The sequence below is a fragment of the Euprymna scolopes genome, chromosome 8 (genome assembly GCF_053919585.1).
Source record: "Euprymna scolopes isolate OS-2025 chromosome 8, ASM5391958v1, whole genome shotgun sequence".
Classification (NCBI taxonomy): Eukaryota; Metazoa; Mollusca; class Cephalopoda; order Sepiida; family Sepiolidae; genus Euprymna; species Euprymna scolopes.
The window spans coordinates 57372160-57378159 of record NC_136489.1 but is presented as its reverse complement, the minus strand read 5'-3'; the positions used below and the strand labels follow the sequence as shown (position 1 = coordinate 57378159).

Here is a 6000-nt window from a genome sequence, read left to right as displayed (position 1 = left end):
TATATATATATAATGTGTGTGTGTATATATATATATGTGTGTGTATATGTATATATATACATATATATACACATATATACATATATATATATACATATATATGTACATATATATATATATATATATATATATTATCCTGGTTTGGGGGATATATCTATATCTATATCTATCTATCTATCTATCTATCTATCTATCTCTCTCTCTCTCTCTCTCTATATATATATATATATATATATATATATATATATATATATATATATATATATATATACAGTTGTGCGCAAAAATATTCGACCCCTGTCTAAATTTTCTTGTTTCGTTGAATCTATACTTCAAAAATCTTCATAACGCCTTTTAACGGCTAATTATGAATAAATTGTATATTTTTCAACAATAAATGAGGAAAGGTAATTCGAGATTAATAATATATATCAATTTATTTACAAAAAATATAAATAGGGATGTTGCAAAAATATTCCTAGAAATGCCTATTTATTACTGGAATAATATAATTTGGTCAGACGAAACGAAAGTAGAACTATTTGGACGCAACCAGCAACGCTGTTTGGCGAAAAGAAAATACTGCTTATAATGTGAAGAATACCGTTCCAACCGTTAAGCATGGAGGTGGATCAATCATGGTGTGGGGCTGTTTCAGTATAAATGAGACTGGAAGATTAACCATAATCGATGGAAGAATGGATTCAGTAAAATATCAGTCCATACTGAAAGAAAATCTTGTTCCGTCTGCGAACCATTTGGGGCATGGAAGGAGCGATACCTTTCAACAGGACAACGATCCTAAACACACTTCAAAGAGCACTAAGGCATGGTTAAAGAATAATAAGGTGAAAGTTCTAGAATGGCCTTCCCAGTCTCCAGACCTAAATCCGATTGAGCACTTATGGCATGATTTAAAAATTGCGGTACATAAAAGAAAACCATCTAATTTGATTGAATTAAAACAGTACTGTCAAGAAGAGTGGCTTAAAATTCCAGTGGGCAGATGTAGAAGTCTCGTTAGATGTTATAGGAAACGTTTACTTGCAGTAATCAAGGTCAAAGGAGCTTCAACCAAGTATTAATGAAAAGGGGTCGAATACTTTTGCAACATCCATATTTTTATTTTTGTAAATAAATTTATTTATATTATCAAGCACTAATTACTTTTTATTATTTTTTGTTGAAAACTATAGTTTATTCGAACTTAGTCGTTAAAGAAGGTTTTAAAGATTATTGAAGTATCCATTCAAAGAAATAAGACAATTTTGGTAGGGGTCGAATACTTTTGCGCACAACTGTATATATAATCTTGGATTGATTTTATGATCTGCGATAGAGACTTACTAGGTAATCACTAGGACAACAGCGTATTCTTTAATTATTTAAACTCTCGATTGTGTATCCAGCGATATCTTATATGCTTTTATATAGAGTGATGTGGCTCTCGGTTGATTAACTGTGTCTAACTGTGTCGGATATATACTCTGGAGTCAAAACTATGATAGGAATATTCTGTTTTCATAGCCCTAGTAATCACTCAGCCTCCTGCATACCCTTACTGACCTTACTATGTTGATTATCTAACGTTTAGACTACAGTTTTTTTTTGTTTTATTTTTATTGTATTATTATTTTATCTTGTATTTGTATTGTATCTTTATTTTATTTTTCTCTATTATTTCTTATACATTTATTGATATATATTTTCTCATACTATTTTATTGTTTCCAACTATCTCTATTCTTTACTATCTATTCAGCCTCTAAAATACCTATAGTATATTTTTGTATTGTTAGCATTCAGCTTCGAAATACTGTGATCTAAAGGCTTTTTATATTTTACATGTTTTTTTTTTCCTCATTAATTTGATGATCAAATAAAGTTTAGTTTTAAACTGTCATTTATTGTTTCTTATATTTGCTGCTTGGGAAGCAAAATGAGCACGACTACGGGCGCCACTACCCGATTTTCCTGCCATCAGGTGTCACATCAACGACCGGGATTTCAAAGCTCCAATCAGACTCCATCGCACCTTCGACACGGACACTAACCGACCTGCGCGTCATCGTCGAAATCGACGGACTGTCCTATATATATATATATATATATATATATATATATATATATATATATATATATATATATATATGTATGTATGTATGTATATATATATGTGTGTATGTGTGTGTGTATGTATTCTTAATATTATACCGCTTTATGCTTTACTGTAAAATGACATTTATTTATATTTGCCGAAAAAGGTTCAGTTTATAAGCTACTGACGTTTTTGGACAAACAGGAATGAAAAATAAAGCGATAAAATATTAAACGTATTTATACATAGCTCTAGTATTGCACCATTGAGCTACTTAAATGAACTTTGTGTTGTATATATATGTATTCGAATATAAAATTTAAATTAAAACATAATAGATATTAGTGGCCTGGGAAGGCCACAGGGAAGACAATCGAAGCAGCAAAACTGAAGGTGCTTGTCAGGATACTATATATACACATGTAGTAAAATTTGGGCGTATTTTATTGGTTTGAAAATAAAGTTTTTTTTCACAAATTGTCATAAAATTTTAATCCTAGAATAGTGTTATAATTTTCAAAAAGCTTATAAATTCTCATGTAGTTCCGTCCCATAAAACCAAAGATATGAGCATTTCAATATTCAGTTTGGCTACGAGTATAGATATATCCATATATATACATAGATAGATATGCCACCTTTTTGGCAATTTTTTAAGTTCCAAATCTCAGCGACTATTGATCAGAATTTAATAAATAAACGCTCGTAGGAAAGCTAATGACCTCAATTGTTTAGTGGAATATGTTACATTTGCCCTTAAGGTCGCACATTAAGGGGATCATCTGCCACCCAGAGCCTATTTTTGGCAAATTTTACAGCCATAAAATGTTTCAATCATAGTCATTTGTTTTCCTAGTTTTGCATATGAATTACAAAATATCTGATATTTCCCCATAACTTCTGGTCTTGATGGAGGGAAGACTAAAACTTGCTGCTTTGGTTTCAATGATCATAGGGGATTGCAACTTGCATTGTTATGATGACTGAACTTATGCATTCATGACCTGAAAGTTTTATCTCTCTGTTGCAGTATCGACATTTCAACCTACCCCCCAACCCCCCCCCCCAAAAAAAACAAGATTGAGATTCGGGCATTTGATTACTAATTTCCGTTAAATCTGCTTTTCTTGCTTGAAATTCTAAAGTGATTGTTTATTATTATTATTATTATTATTATTATTATTATTATTATTATTATTATTATTATTGTCGGCTCACATGGAGCTTTCACACAAGTTAGCAAACGATCTGATCTTGTTTTTCTTTTTACGCAAATCAATCTAATTTCGAGAAAAACGTGAACATTTTCTCATAGAGGAAAACTAGAGAATACTTAATAGAGACCCTTCCCAATATTAAAAATGGTTTTCTAAATAGCGACATTATTATGCATAAACAAATTCTTGACATGGGACGAGCTTTATTAACTATGTTGTCCTAACATTGTTTTCTTATTTTGCATACAAACCGCATTAACTCAAATCGCATTAACGACAAACAAATGCAAATTGTTTTTTTTTTAAATGGGTGAAAAAAAAAACATTTTGTCTTACAATTTTCAATCAATTAAAAAGAAGGCATAATATACGCCTCCTACCAGGTATATTTTTCCGTTTTGCAAAAAATATATGCAGATATTAAACGCTATGTTTACAGTCATTTGAATTCTTAAGCATTAAATCTCTAGTAAAATAATTATAAATTCTTACAGAATCGGAATTGGTAGTTGTATCGGTCCGAGGAAAAAATATGGAATCGTTCCATCACACACACACACACACACACACACACACACACACACACACACACACATATATATATATATATATATATATCCATGCATACATACATGCATATATATATATATATACATATATATGGTGAGTTCTATAGTGTGAGAGAGTTAACCTGTGTCTAAAATAAAATCATGTTATTTTATATATATACTAGCATGGGTGCCCGGCGTTGCCCGGCGTTGCCCGGCTGTTTTGAGGTATATGCTGAGCAAAAAAAAAAACTTTGGCCCCTATTATGACCCCTTAAAATTTATTGTTTGGGACTCAAATCAAGTTATTAAGTTAGATCCAAAATTATAGGTCTAAACACTTGAAATTTTAGATATAGATTCCTTGGAAATGGATCTAACTTAATAACTTGATTTGAGCCCTAAACAATAAATTTTAAGGGGTCATAATAGGGGTCAAAGTTTAAAAAATTGACCTTTTTTTTTTTTGGCTCAGCATACACCTCAAAACACCCGGGCAACACCGGGCAACACCGGGCACCCATGTAGAGTTCTCCAAGGTCAAATCGTTGAACTTTGGCCCCTTAATCGCAAAATTTCTGCCCGTAAACCAATCACATAGATTTTCCCAAATCTCAGTACACTGTATATCGAATTTCGAGTCTGTAGACTTAAAATTGACAGAGTTATTGCGTAGGGAAATGTACACATACACACAGACACTTTCACTTATACTACCTAGCTCTACATACGTATTGAGCACTGTTGAACTAAATACTTAAAGCTTACGCATAAATTTATACTTTCGTATATTTATTTATGTGACTAAACGAAGTAGTTATATATGTATATATATATATCTATATCTATATATATATATATATATATATATATATATATATATGAACCAAAAACATAGAAGTGATAAGAGCATTTATCAAATTGATTGCAACTGATAATCGACCTGCGAACCAGATATCAACCTGAAACAAAGCACAAAACATATTCATCAGACGAGTCTACAAATAACAAGGTATATAAAAAACTCTATTAAAAAAATAATTTTCTAATTTAATACATCAATATCTTTACAAATACCCTTTAACGAGCAAACGTATTTTTAAAAATATCCACATATTTTAATAAGGTTAATTTTTTGACATTTCGACACATTTTTACGCATATTATTTTAACAATAAATTAGTTAACAACAATAAATGTGTTAACAAATATTAAAACAAATATTAATTTTTTGAGATATTTTATACTTTTTACAAATTTTACCGAAATATAAACATATTTGCACAATGTTTAGTTATTTTAACTAAATTTAATATATTTTTATATTTATATTTTTTCTATCACTATATTATTATTTTAATATTATATATTATGTTTTACACATTTTAATGAATTTTAACATTTTTAAGTTTCAGATATTTTCTTATAAAAACATAATTTTAAACATTTTAACATATGTAAAAAAATTTAACATATTTTATAGCCTAATGACTTCAATGCATACCATTTTATTAGCATTTTTACAAGTGGAATTGAACGTTCTGTTTTCAGGTTCGAAATTGAAAATGCTTACATTGTATTTTATGCACAGCGACGTTAGATTCCATCTTAAATAAATTTAGGTGCGTAACGATGCATACATATTAACGTTTTTAAACTTATTTTATCGTCTCTTTCGGATCATTCGACCATGTTCAAAATAGTTTCTATTTACTTTGCCTCTCCACGAGGGCAGAGTTAGACACCACAGTCGTATTTAATATGAATAAAAGGAACAAAAATTAAAAATTGTCTCCGTCTTAAAGGATTCCTCCTCCACAAACCGAGAACAAAAACTTGAAGCGTAGCATCAGAACATATACTGCACTTTGATCTTGGTCTGAAAGCCAAGAATTATGACTATGTCCAAAATAGCTGTCACCATTTTTAATATTGTATCTTTATAAATTTATTAAGAAAATATCCATCCTTAGGTAAAAGTTATTCCTAAAACCGAACGGTTTTGCTCCTCGTTTATGTCCTCTTATGAAGCTTAAAATCAATACATGATGTCATTAAAACTGTCTGGAATCTTTATTTTACTTTGGATTTAGATTTTATAAAATGTCACAAATTTAAGACTTAAACATAAGAAATCT

The 6000-nt window shown here is 29.9% G+C and overlaps 1 protein-coding gene across 1 annotated transcript in view; it reads left to right on the top strand.

The window, feature by feature from the left end:
• The first annotated feature begins 4769 nt into the window (after nt 1-4769).
• LOC145283586 (nucleoside hydrolase-like) overlaps nt 4770-6000 on the top strand; it is a 50495-nt gene continuing 49264 nt past the window's right edge. Inside the window, exon 1 of the mRNA XM_080132511.1 lies at nt 4770-4874. The gene's annotated coding sequence lies outside the window, so the exon portion shown is untranslated. The remainder of the gene's footprint in view (nt 4875-6000) is intronic.